This window comes from Phyllobates terribilis, unplaced genomic scaffold, assembly GCF_046119375.1.
Source record: "Phyllobates terribilis strain yellow unplaced genomic scaffold, ASM4611937v1 Scaffold_3__8_contigs__length_932513732, whole genome shotgun sequence".
NCBI classification, from domain to species: Eukaryota; Metazoa; Chordata; class Amphibia; order Anura; family Dendrobatidae; genus Phyllobates; species Phyllobates terribilis.
In genome coordinates this window covers 4861366-4875399 of record NW_027362763.1, presented here as the reverse complement: position 1 = coordinate 4875399, position 14034 = coordinate 4861366, and positions in this window count along the sequence as shown.

Sequence of the window (14034 nt, the reverse complement as noted above, 5' to 3'; positions counted from 1 at the left end):
CCCGGATGAGCAAAATAGTTTTGCCAACCCCATCATTACACTTGTATATAGGTCATCCACTTATCAATTAGGTAGTTATTATTATGTTGGACATATTGACACTATGATTTTACATTGTTCTTTTGCACTGTATGTTTTAATTGCCTGATCAGTTCCAGCAATGCCTTCTGGGTGTGCTTTGTCTCTGTGGGCAATGGCGAGTTAGACTAATGCTGCAGCAGATACAGAGTCATGAGCCTGTTCTCCAGGATGCTAAGAAAGACAGGGAAGATAATATAAATGAAAGACAAGGTTTATCTAGGTTCTGGTTTCTAAGTTATGGAGGTGCTAAGTCAGGTACAAAAGGCTTGTGGCAGTTACAGAGGGCTTGTGTCAGTTGTAGAGGGTCTGTGTCAGCTGTATAAGGTCTGTGTCAGTTACAGAGGGCCTGTGTCAGTTGTAGAGGGTCTGTGTCAGCTGTATAAGGTCTGTGTCAGTTGCAGAGGGCCTGTGTCAGTTGCAGAAGGCCTCTGTAAGGTACAGAGGGTTTATGTCAGTTACAGAAGCCTGTGTCAGTTACAGAGGGCCTGTGTCAGTTCGGGGGGTCTATGTCGGTTACAGAGGGCTTGTGTCAGTTGCAGAGTACCAAGGTCAGTTGTAGAGGGTCTGTGTCAGTTACAGAAGCCTATGTCAGTTGTAGAGGGTCTGAGTCAGTTGTAGAGGGTCTGTGTCAGTTGTATAAGGTTTGTGTTAGTTTCAGAAGGCCTCTGTCAGGTACAGAGGGTCTATGTCAGTTACAGAGGGCCTGTGTCAGTTGCAGAGGGCCTTTATCAGTTGCAAAGGGCCTGTGTCAGTAGCAGAGGGCCTGTATCAGTTGCAGAGGGCCTGTATCAGTTGCAGAGGGCCTGTATCAGTTGCAGAGGGCCTTTATCAGTTGCACAGGGCCTTTATCAGTTGCAGAGGGCCTGTGTCAGTTACAGTGGGCCTGTATCAGTTGCAGAGGGCCTGTATCAGTTGTAGAGGGCTTGTATCAGTTGCAGGGGGCCTTTGTCAGTAGCAGAGGGCCAATATGAGTTGCAGAGGGCCTGTATGAGTTGCAGAGGGCCTGTATCAGTTGCAGGGGGCCTGTATCAGTTGCAGAGGGCCTGTGTCAGTTACTTGGGGTCTATGTCAGTTACAGTGGGCCTGTATCAGTTGCAGGGGGCCTGTGTCAGTTACTAAGGGTCTATGTCAGCTACAGTGGGCCTGTATCAGTAGCAGAGGGCCTGGATCAGTTGCAGGGGGCCTGTGTCAGTTGCAGGGGGCCTGTGTCAGTTGGAGAGGGCCTGTATCAGTTGCAGAGGGCCTGTGTCAGTTACTAGGGGTCTATGTCAGTTACAGTGGGCCTGTATCAGTTGCAGGGGTCCTGTGTCAGTTACTAGGGGTCTATGTCAATTACAGTGGGCCAGTATCAGTTGCAGGGGGCTTGTGTCAGTTGTAGGGGACCTGTGTCAGTTGGAGAGGGCCTGTATCAGTTGCAGAGGGCCTGTGTCAGTTACAGAGAGCCTGTATTAGTTGCAGAAGGCCTGTATCAGTTGCAGAGGGCCTCTGTCAGTCGCAGAGGGCATGTATGAGTTGCAGGGGGTCTGTGTCATTTACTAGGGGTCTATGTCAATTACAGTGGGCCTGTATCAGTTGAAGGGGGCTTGTGTCAGTTGCAGGGGTCCTGTGTCAGTTGGAGAGGGCCTGTATCAGTTGCAGAGGGCCTGTGTCAGTTGCAGAGAGCCTGTATTAGTTGCAGAGGGCCTGTGTCAGTTGCAGAGGGCCTGTATCAGTTGCAGAGGGCCTGTATCAGTTGCAGAGGGCCTGTGTCAGTTACTAGGTGTCTATGTCAATTACAGTGGGCCTGTGTCAGTTGCAGAGGGCCTGTGTCAGTTGCAGAGGGCCTGTGTCAGTTGCAGAGGGCCTATACCAGTTGCAGAGGGCCTGTGTCAGTTGCTAGGGGTCTATGTCAGTAACAGTGGGCCTGTATCAGTTGCAGGGGGCCTGTATCAGTTGCAGGGGGTCTGTGTCATTTACTAGGGGTCTATGTCAATTACAGTGGGCCTGTATCATTTGCAGGGGGCCTGTGTCAGTTGGAGGGGGCCAGTGTCAGTTGGAGAGGGCCTGTATCAGTTGCAGAGGGCCTGTGTCAGTTGCAGAGAGCCTGTATTAGTTGCAGAGGGCCTGTATCAGTTGCAGAGGGCCTGTATCAGTTGCAGAGGGCCTGTGTCAGTTACTAGGTGTCTATGTCAATTACAGTGGGCCTGTGTCAGTTGCAGAGGGCCTGTGTCAGTTGCAGAGGGCCTGTGTCAGTTGCAGATGGCCTGTATCAGTTGCAGAGGGCCTGTACCAGTTGCAGAGGGCCTGTGTCAGATACTAAGGGTCTATGTCAGTTACAGTGGGCCTGTATCAGTTGCAGAGGGCCTGTGTCAGTTACTCGGGGTCTATGTCAGTTACAGTGGGCCTGTATCCGTTGCAGAGGGCCTGTATCAGATGCAGATGGCCTGTATCAGTTGCAGAGGGCTTGTATCAGTTGCAGAGGGCCTGTGTCAGTTGCAGAGGGCCTGTATCAGTTGCAGAGTGCCTGTTTCAGTTGCAGAGCACCTGTGTCAGTTACAGAGGGCATAGGTTAGTTTGAGGGCCTGTGTCAGTTGCAGAGGGCACATGTCAGTTACAGAGGGCCTGTGTCAGTTACAGAGGGCCTGTGCTGTCTACTCTTGGTCAGACATTAATCAATCACTATCCATGATACTAGAAATTATTACATTGTCAAGTATGGCAATCATTACAAACCCCATATATGTTTCCTTTCACCCTCATTTATGTAGAGCCCCCTATAATGGATGTCAGTGGGCTTCTTCTATATGGTATAAAGCACTGGTCATACATAAGAGTTGATATTGTTAATGTTCCTTGATATTCCCCAGATCCAAGTATCCCACAGTGAACGGATCCCATCACAATCCTCAGATTACGACCTGAGAAGCCATCATTATCTGACCCTGTAATCAGCAAGCCCTTCATTATCATCAGCTTCTGCTGACAGCGAGGTGCCGAAACCCTGGAGACCTTCACAGGAACAAATCTATAATTATTGTGAATCTGTGTCCTAGGAGTCAGATGATCATAGCTATAAATACTGACAGGTTCACCTCCCTACTATATACATATATCCACCCCCACGTCATCTACCGACAGAATATACAACCATCTCTATATAGCGATCCTTGGGTCAGAATATATACTCTGACCCCATGTTATATATAACCTCAGATATATACATTTCCCCATCTCAATGACATATACACCACCGTATATCAGACATATATCAGTCCTGAAATCATATCCATATATATACCTCACTGAGTCATATGCAGCCTCATATATCATATATATCACATGTATACACCCTATACACAGATCCATCTGAATCTGAAGTAAGAGCATTTAAAACTTTAAGAAATGTGTAGAAACTTGTGGACTGATGAAGACAATCTCGATATGACATCTTTTGTGTGACAGACATGACTCCATAAAGCAGGTATGTGCTGGACCTGGACTGACCCATAGGCTGCTCTCTGTATAATCATTGATGATATCAATCTGAGGCTTCAGGTCTGTAATCTGCTTATAATGTCCCTGAGTCACCAGTGAGATGGAACAACGAGGATTATACTGTATCCATCACTACAGGGTGATTATTATTATTATTATTATTATTTATTATTATAGCACCATTCATTCCATGGCGCTTTACATGTGAAAGGGGTATACATAGCACAAACAATTATAATAAATTTTGAACAATACAAGTCGGCGACTGGTACAGGAGGAGCAAGGACCCTGCCCGCGAGGGCTTACAGTCTACAGGGGATGGGTGAGGATACAGTAGGTGAGGGTAGAGCTGGTCATGCAGCGGTATGGTGGAGCGATGGTCACTGCTGGTTGTAGGCTTGTCGGAAGAGGTAGGTCTTCAGGTTCTTTTTGAAGGTTTCCATGGTGGACAAGAGTCTGATATGTTGGGGTAGAGAGTTCCAGAGTAGGGGGGATGCACGGGATCCAATATTGTATACGATTGTCGGAAGAGGAGATAAGAGGGGAGTAGAGAAGGAGATCTTGGAGGTTGCGTGCGGGTAAGTACTCGGGAGACTAGGTCACAGATGTATGGAGGAGACAGGTTGTGGATGGCTTTGTATGCCATGGTTAGAGTTTTGAAAAGGAGTCTTTGGGTAATGGGGAGTAAGTGAAGGAATTGACAGAGAGGAAATGTATCCAGTGAAGAGATTGACAGAGAGGAGAGGCCGGGGAATAGCGGGGGGACAGGTGGACTAGTCGGGCAGCAGAGTTTAGGATAGATTGGAAGAGTGCGAAAGTGGTAGAAGGGAGGCCACAGAGCAGGAGGTTGTAGTAGTCGAGGCAGGAGATGATGAGGGCATGCACTAGTGTTTTTTCAGATTCGTGGTTGAGGAATATGTGGATCCGGGAGATATTTGATGAGTTGGAGTAGGCAGGAAGTGGAAAGGGTTGTGTTTCACGCACGCCGCTAGGTTCAGATAGGGAAAGAAGGGTTTCATGAATTTTTTAGAATCCTGGGGGAACTGTTACTCAGGGCGACCATAGACCATGAGCTGCAGCTTCTCTCAGGCACACGATAGATTCAGTTGCTGCCCATACACATCTGAGTCAGAGTCTTTTTCAACGTTTTAACAGTGGAATTTATCTGAAGCACCGCCAGTGCAATTCTGGGATATTATAGCAACAATCTTCATTACAGTACAGTCTGAGTTTCTTGAGCAAGCGGCTCCAGTAACAATATAGTAGTTTCTTCACAAAGCACAGTATTACAGTCTCTTTAGTAGCATAATACAGCACAGATAAGATCTCTTAGCAGCACACTTCTACGCATACACAACCACAGGCTTTTCCTTCACAAAGACACAATAGTACACAGCATTCTTTATCCTGCATGGAGAAGGAGGGGGGAGGGTTTGATGAGGGAGATGATCCATGTGACACAATTCCTTCTAGTCCTTATCTTCCTGCCTGATAATATTCACTGTTAGTTCAGGGAGTTTATCTGACCTGTGTTTAATTTCTCTCCTGATCTGAATCCTGTTCAGTTGCCTTTTGTCAGATCCAGATAACACACCACTTTTCTCTTCGGCTTCAGCCAGACTACCATAACAAGTTCCCCACAATCCCTCTGGGACTCTGCTTAAACACTCCCTGTCTCCTGTTACTGTGTTAAGCCCTCTAGTTGCTGGATGCTTCTGAAGCACAACACTTCCTGTCTCCTGTGCTGTGCTTGTGTTATTTCTAATAGTTGCTGGATGCTTTTGAAGCAACGCACTACTTCTGCATGTCCCATTTGGATACATGGTTTGAAGGAGAGGTTAGAGTCCAGGGTTACGCCAAGGCAGCGGGATTGCTTGACTGGGGAGATTGGGAAGCCATTGACTTTGATGAATAGGTTAGTTGGGGGGTTGAGTGATATGGTGGAAAGATTATGAATTCAGTTTTATCCATGTTACAGTGGGTATGGAAAGTATTCAGACCCCTTTACATATTTCGCTCTGTTTCACTGCAGCCGTTTGGTAAATTCTAAAAACTTCATTTTTTTTCTCAATAAAGTACACTCTGCACCCCATCTTGAGTAAAAAAAAAACGACAAATGAAGAAATTTTTGCAGATTTATTAAAAAAGAAAAACTGAAATATCACATGGTCATAAGTATTCAGACCCTTTGCTCAGTATTGAGTAGAAGCACCCTTTTGAGCTTGTACAGCCATGAGTCTTCTTGGGAATGCAACAAGTTTTTCTCACCTTGATTTGGGGATCCTCTGCCATTCTTCCTTGCAGATGGTGGACAGCCATTTTCAGGTCTCTCCAGAGATGCTCAATTTGGTTTAGGTCAGGGCTCTGGCTGAACCAGTCAAGAATGGTCACAGAGTTGTTCTGAAGCCACTACTTTGTTATTGTAGCTGTGTGCTCTGGGTCATTGTCTTGTTGGAAGCTGAACCTTCGGCCAAGTCTGAGGTCCAGAGCACTCTGGAAGAGGTTTTCATCCAGGATATCTCTGTACTTGACCGCATTTATGTTTCCTTCATTTGCAACCAGATGTCCTGTCCCTGCAGCTGAAAAACATCCCCATAGCATACTGCTGCCACCACCATGTTTCACTGTTGGGATTGTATTGGGCAGGTGATGAGCAGTGCCTGGTTTTCTCCACACATAACACTTAGAATTATCACCAAAAAGTTCTATCTTAATCTAATTAGACCAAAGAATCTTATTTCTCATAGTCTGGGAGTCTTTCATGTGTTTTTGAGCAAACTCTATGTGGGCTTTCATATGTCTTGCACTGAGGAGAGGCTTCCGTCGGGCCACTCTGTCATAAAGGCTTTATGGAACTTTCTCCCATCGCCCTACTGCATCTCTGGAGCTCAGCTGCAGTGATCTTGGGGTTCTTCTTTACCTCTCTCACCAAGGCTCTTCTCCCACGATTGCTCAGTTTGGCTGGACGGCCAGGTCTAGGAAGGCTTTTGGTGGTCCCAAACTTCTTCCATTTTAGGATTATGGAGGCAACTGTGCTCTTAGGAACCTTGAGTAATGCAGAAATTCTTTTATAACCTTGGCCAGATCTGTGCCTTGCCACAATTCTGTCTCTGAGCTCCTTGGGCAGTTCCTTTTAGCTCATGATTCTCATTTTGTCTGACATGCACTGTGAGCTGTGAGGTCTTATATAGACAGGTGTGTGCCTTTCCAAATCAAGTCCTATCAGTTTAATTAAGCACAGCTGGACTCCAATGAAGGAGTAGAACCATATCAAGGAGGATCATATGGAAATGGACAGCATGTGACTTAAATATGAGTGTCTGAGCAAAGGGTTTGAATACTTATGATCATGTGATATTTCAGTTTTTCTTTTTTAATAAATTTGCAAAAATTTCTACAATTCTGTTTTTTTTTCAGTTAAGATGGGGTGCAGAGTGTACCTTAATGAGAAAAAAAATGAACTTTTTAGAATTTACCAAATTGCTGCAATGAAACAAAGAGTGAAAAATTTCAAGGGGTCTGAGTACTTTCCGTACCCACTGTAAGTTTTAGAAATCTGTCCGAGAAGAAGGATGAGATAGACATTGTGGGATTTTGGTTAGTAGGGAGGAGATATCGAGTCCAGAGAGGTAGATCTGTGTGTCATCAGCATAGAGGTGATACTGAAAGCCATGGGACTCTGCGAGCTGTCCCAGGCCGAAGGTGTAAATGGAGAAGAGCAGTGGTCCTAGGACTGAACCTTGGGGGACACCAACAGATAGGGGGCGAGTTGAGGAGGTGAGTGGGAGACGCTGAATGTCCTGTCTGTTAAGAATGAGGTGATCCAAGATAGGGCCAAGTCTTTGATGCCAAGAAAAGAGAGGGTCTGTAGTAAGAGGGAATTGTCCACTATTTCAAAGGCATATGACAGGTCCAGGAGGAGAAGTACAGAGTAGTGTCGCTTGGATTTGGCAGTTAGGTCGTTGGTGACTTTAATCAGGGCAGTTTCAGTGGAGTGGTGTGGTCGGAAGCCAGATGAGGTTAGGGATGAGGTGGGACGGAATTGGGTCAAGTTCGCAGGTGGTGAGGTGTGATTTGGAAAGTAAAGAGGAGAGATGATCATCTGTAATGGTAAAGAAGCTGGTTTTAGAGGAGGATGGTTGAGTAGTTATGAGGAGGGGTTGTGGGGACTTTAGGCAAAAGCTTTGTCTGATGGTGTCAATCTTCTGCTTGAAGAATGAGGCAAAGTCTTTGGCTGAGATGAGAGGAGAGGGAGGAGGCCCTGGGGGACGGAGAAGAGAATTGAAAGTTTTGAATAGCTGCTTAGGGTTGTGAGACAGGGAGGATATGAGAGATGAGAAGTATGTTTGTTTTGCTGCAGTAAGTGTGGACTTGAAGGTAGTGAGCGACTGTTTGAATGCGATGAAGTGCTCGTTGGAGTGGGATCTTTTCCATTTCCACTCTGCAACCCTTGAGGAGTGTCTCAGTTCTTTAGTCAGGTTGGTGTGCCAGGGTTGCCTGTTGAGTGGGCGTGTTTGATATGTGTGAGGGGGGTGACCGAATTGAGAGTTGCAGCTGTTGTGGTGTTATATAAAGTGGCAACAGCATTTGCATCATGAACTTATGCCTGTGAGAGGTAGAAGGGATTCAGAGAGTGAGTGTAGGTCACGGTGCTTGAAATTTTTGCTAGGGTGTGCAAGTTTGTGGAGTGGTGCTTGTGCACCTTGAGAGGAGAGGGAAACAAATGTGAGTAGGTTGTGGTCAGAAAGAGGGAGAGGTGAGCAAGAGGTTAGATAGGGAACAGAGGTGGGTGAAGATGAGGTCGAGTGTGTGGCCATCTTTGTGAGTCTGGGCAGAAGACCATTGAGCAGGGCTGAAGAAGGTAGTGAGGGATAGAAGCTTGGAGAAAGATGAATGGGAAGTGTCAATGGGGATGTTGAAGTCACCCATGATGATAGTGGGGATGTCAGCAAAAAGGAAATGAAGCAGCCAGGTGATGAAGTGGTCAAAGAAGGTGCTGGCAGGTCCTTGGGGGAGGTAAACAATGGCCAGTTGGAAGTTGGAGGGGGGAGTAGATGTGCACACAGTGCATTTTAAAAGAGGGGAGAGTAATGGAGGGTGGCAGTGGGACATGGGTGAAGGAGCAGTTGCCTGACAGGAGAAAACCTACTCCTCCACCATGCTTGCCATTGCAGCGAGGGGTGTGAAAAAGACGGAATCAATGGTACAAAAATGCCACTGAGGAGGCAGTGTCAGAGGGAGTGAGCCAGGTTTCAGTGATGCTGAGGAAGGAGAGTTTGTTGATAATGAATAGATCATGGATGTAGGAAAGTTTGTCGCACATAGAGCTCCTGTTAGTGGGGCTGGGGAGATGGGGGCTGGGCTTATGGGTATAAGGTTAGAAAGGTTGCGGGAGTTTGTGACAGATCGTGAATAGGAGGTGGAAGTGATTGTGGTGAGGAAGCCCAGGATTTGGAGAGATATTGCCAGCAGTCAGAAGGAGCAGGGAAAGTGTTAGCAAGTGGGAACAGGAGAGGCCGTGATGTGGCTATTTGTGTTTGGAGACAAAGGAGTGAATATTGAGGAATAGTTCTGAGGAGGAGGTGAGATGAATAGGGAGGATGGAGGGAGAGATGAAGAGTTCCTTACTTGGTGTAGGGATTAGGGGGGTTAGTAGAAAGTGAAAGACTATAGGGGAAAGAGTGAAAACAAACAGAAACATTGTTTACTTTTCCTGGGTATCCAGTTACCTTCTGTTCCCTTCAAGTTCAATTCTGGATTAATTTAATGCCACACTTGTAGATCCATACTTGGTGATACACACTGGCCAGACTATGTCACCCGACTTAGTCTTCACAATATATATGCTAGAAAATGCATTCATCTGTTAAATGGAGGGGAGAGGCCTCTGACCCAGGTTTATCAGAGAATTACAAATTGGGCCACAGCAGGATATAACACAAGCAAAGTAAAACAGGCTGGACATAAAGAAAAGAAAAGTGTTGAACAGGGGGTCGTGCTGTGGTCAGCTTACAGACATGCCAGGTTAGTGCAGATAGGAATGGCAAGATAGGTCACACATATGGAAAGATGGGTGTCGTACCAGCAAAAAGAATAAACAAATGGACATGCTCATTAGAGTGTGATTATCATAGATGACAAAATGCAGACAGCATACATAGTATTAAATTCAGGATTAATTTAATGCCACACTTGTAGATCCACACTTGTGATACACACTGGTCAGACTACATCACCAGACTTAGACTTCACAATATACAGTTGTGCTCAAAAGTTTACATACCCCGGCAGAATTTTTCCTTTCTTGGCCTTGTTTCAGATAATATGAATGATAACAAAAACCTTTTCCTCCACTCATGGTTATTGGTTGGGTGAAGACATTTATTGTCAAACTACTGTATTTTCTCTTTTTAAATCTTAATGACAACCAAAAACATCCAAATGACCCTGATCAAAAGTTCACATATCCTGGTGATTTTGGCCTGATAACAATCACAGAATTTGAAACAAATGGGTTTGAATGGCTATGAAAGGTAACATCCTCACCTGTGACCTGTTTGCATGTAATCAGTGTGTGTGCATAAAAGCTGAGTGAGTTTCTGGCATCCAGACAGACTCTTGCATCTTTCATCCAGCTACTGACGTTTCTGGATTGTGAGTCATGGGGAAAGCAAAAGAATTGTCAATGGATCTACTGGAAAAGGTTGTTGAACTGTATAACACAGGAAAGGGATACAAAAAGATATGCATGGAATTGATAATGCCAGTCAGCAGCATTCAAACTGTGATTAACAAATGGAAAATCAGGGGCTCCGTAAAAACCAAACCATGGTCAGGTATACCAACAAAGTTTTCGGCCACAACTGCAAGGAAAATTGTTCGAGATGCAAAGAAAAACCCACAAATAACATCAGCTGAAATTCAGGACTCTGAAAACTAGCGGTGTGGCTGTTTCAAGATGCACAATAAGATGGAGAGGGGGCGCCAATAGCGCTGTTACCCAGACAAGTAGTGGTATAAAGGAAAAAGGATGCTCACCTTGGTGAGTTGTGAAATGCACAACTCATATGATGGTATAGTGGAGTGCTGCAGGAGACACCAAACCTCAAGGGTCCGAGTACCATAAGTTTTGGATGCAAGAAAGTGCCAATGATTCCGCACTCCTCCGGGTCAAAGAACAGATTCAATACCCAGTGCTTGGTTAAGAGTCTATTTATTTTAAAGCTAAATTGGTGATACACACTGGCCAGACTCCGATGCTACAAGCCCAAAAACCTGATACTTGTGTCTATATGTGGATATTATGGCTTCATGTCCATCCAGAACCGAAGTCTGTACTGACCTGGAGAAACAGCTGTCTCTAGATGGACCTTTCTGGTGTGACCTGTTTCTGAGTCATATCTTATGGGGAAAGATGTAAACTGTTAGGCGAGCAGAGACAGTAGAGATGAGCAAATCTTTTGAGAATCTAAATCCTCTGTTCTCTTTTATCTCATTCTTACTCCTATGTTTTCATTGCACACAACTTTAAGATTCCTCTGAATCTTCTGTTCTTGATCGATGTCAGTGACGCGCCCAGGGGATGGGGATGACTCGGCGCCAGGGCCTTTTTGTTGCCTGACCTTGGGGGATGTCGCGGTGGTCGGCTCCTGGGTCCGTACCCTGGGGTCACTCTTAAAAGGAAAGGGGGGAAGTTATATGGGATAGGGAATGTTTGTGACGCCACCTGTTGTGTCTGGTGAAGATCATCAGCGCTGCGACAGTCCTCTAAGGCCGGTGTTCAGGCAGCTTAGTTGGTGCGGCTCCCCACAGGTGGAGTGGGGCCTCAGAGCAGCGTAAGTGTAGGGATGCAGGACAGAGGGGACCCAGCCGGGTCAGAGAAAGGATAGGCACACATACAACAGTTCACTTCAGTACCTTTACTGGTGGTGTTTCTGGCACTGTCCAGGGTACTTCAGGGTGAAGGGTGCATATCAGGACTCTCCCCAGTGAGCGGTTGTGGGGCCTCCTGTTCTTTGCCTTTCCTTGATAAGTTTCTGACCTGCCTGGAACTAGGCCTAACTTGGTCTCTGTCTTGCACCGGCTGACCTGGTGGTAGGGCCTTCTGTTGGAGATCACACTCCCTGGTCTCTTGGGCCTCTGTGACTCCTGACCCTGGTATAACAGTCAGCTTTTGGTGTTCCTGGGACATTTAGTTCGCCAGGGGTTCCGGTTGTTTCTGCTGTGTGTAAGGGATCCCTGCAGACGCGGACCCGGTGTCTGGTATATGCTCTGGGGTGAGCTGGTTAAGCTCCTCTGCCCCCTTTTGGTTGCTTACTTACTCCACTCGCCTTCGGCCACGCTCGGGCCATCACTAGTCTCCACACGGGTAGTAGGCCTCGCTACTCTTCACCGCTCTTTTGACGTCGGCACGCCCTAGGCTCACTAACTCGAGATCTCTGAGTCTGGACTGAACTGACTGAGCTCCACTGCAGGCTAGCTTCTGCAGGAGTTCCTCTCAACAGACTTACCTTCTCACAGACTGAAGACTCCAGACTCATTGCCTAACTCCACCCTCCAGTATATATATCCCTATCCAGGCTCCCTCTGGTGGTCTGAGATGGTAGGGTGGAGGTGTGTGAATGCTATGAGGGCCTCTTGTGGATAAATCTGTCCATGCATCCCTCTGGGATCTGTGGCACCAATGCGCAGCAGGGTGCCACATCAGCTCATGTAGGTCCCAAGAAAAAGACAGATGGTGACAGATGGCGAGCTTGCACATACTGTCTGTCCTCCCGGAGATGCTACTGGCCGGCTGGAGGAAACTTTAAGGGGGATGCTCAGCCAGGGTTGGGTGAGTTGACATTCTCATCCTTTCCTGCAAGGACTGCAGAAAGAGCGGACACATGACTCCATCTCTACACTCCCAATGGAGCTCTGTTCTCCCTTCCCCTGAGCTGCTCCCAGTTTTGGCTCAACTTCAGGGCTGTAAAAAAATCATGGACACTATGGACAGTAGAAAAAAACAATATTTTTTGCATGCTGTCTGTAAATTTATGGACAATTGGCAACCCAGAATTGATGGCTTCGCAGTACTTCCGATTCGTGACAAGTCAATTTGCCTCAAAAATTGAAGGAGTCAGGAAAACTAAAGTGTCAAAAGATTCGCTAATCTCTAGTGGGAAGCAATAAAATATTTCTTATATAGTGCTGCGAATCAATATAGGAACAACAGTATTTATATTATATTATAAGAGTGTAGAATCAAATCCAAATCAGAGGAAGATAAAGTGTATGGTGCTGAACTTATACCAGAATGCACCAGTATCTCAACAATGGTGTAAGCCCCAATTCACATTTTGGCGCTGCCTTCTTCAGGGGTTGTAATGCTAAGCACATGGTCAATAACAAGATGCAACAATATACAGGTGCTTTTCACAAAATTAAAATATCATCAAAAAGTTAATTTATTTCAGTTCTTCAATACAAAAAGTGAAGCTCCTATATTATATAGAGTCATTACACACAGAGGGATCTATTTCACGTGTTTATTTCTGGCAATGTTGATGATTATGGCTTACAGCCAATGAAAACACAAAAGTCATTAAATTAAAATAATTAGCAAAAAACACCCCCAAAGGCTTCCGAAGAGTCTAAAACGGTCCCTTAGTCTGTTTGAGTAGGCTCCACAATCAAGGAGAAGACGGCTGACTTGACAGATGTCCAGAAGGCAGTCATTGACACGCTCCACAAGGACCCAGAGTCTGGAGGAGGAGTGGAGAGGCCACAATCCAAGCTGCTGGAGGTCTAGTGTGACGTTTCCACAATAAGTGATGGTTTGGGGAGCCATGTCATCTGCTGGTGTAGGTCCAGTGTGTTTTATCAAGACCAAAGTCAGCGCAGCCGTCTACCAGGACATTTTACAGCACTTCATGCTTCCCTCTGCCGACAAGCTTTTTGGAGATGGAAATGTCCTTCTCCAGCAGGACTTGGCCCCTGTCCACACGGCCAAAAGAACCAATACCTGGTTTACACACAACAGTATCACTGTGCTTGATTGGAAGCAAACTCGCCTGACCTTAACCCCATAGAGGATCTATTATAGAGAATCTATGGGTATTGTCAAGATGAGACCCCAGACCCAACAATGCAGACGAGCTGAAGGCTTCTATCAAAGCCACCTGGGCTTCCATAACACCTCAGCAGGGCCACAGGCTGATCGACTCCATGCCACATTGCCGCATTGATGCAGTAATTGATGCAAAAGGAGTCCGACCAAGTATTGAGGGCGTTTACTGAACAGACATTTCAGTAGGCCATTATTTCGGATTTTAAAAACATTTTTCAAGCTGGTGTTATAAAGTATTCTAATTAAATGAGATAATTAGTGATGAGCGAGCACGAAAATGCTCGGGTACTCATTGCTCGGGTTGAGCAAATTAGAATACTCGACTGCTCAGTCCAAGTAACGAGCCCAATGTTAGTCTATGGGAAACTCGA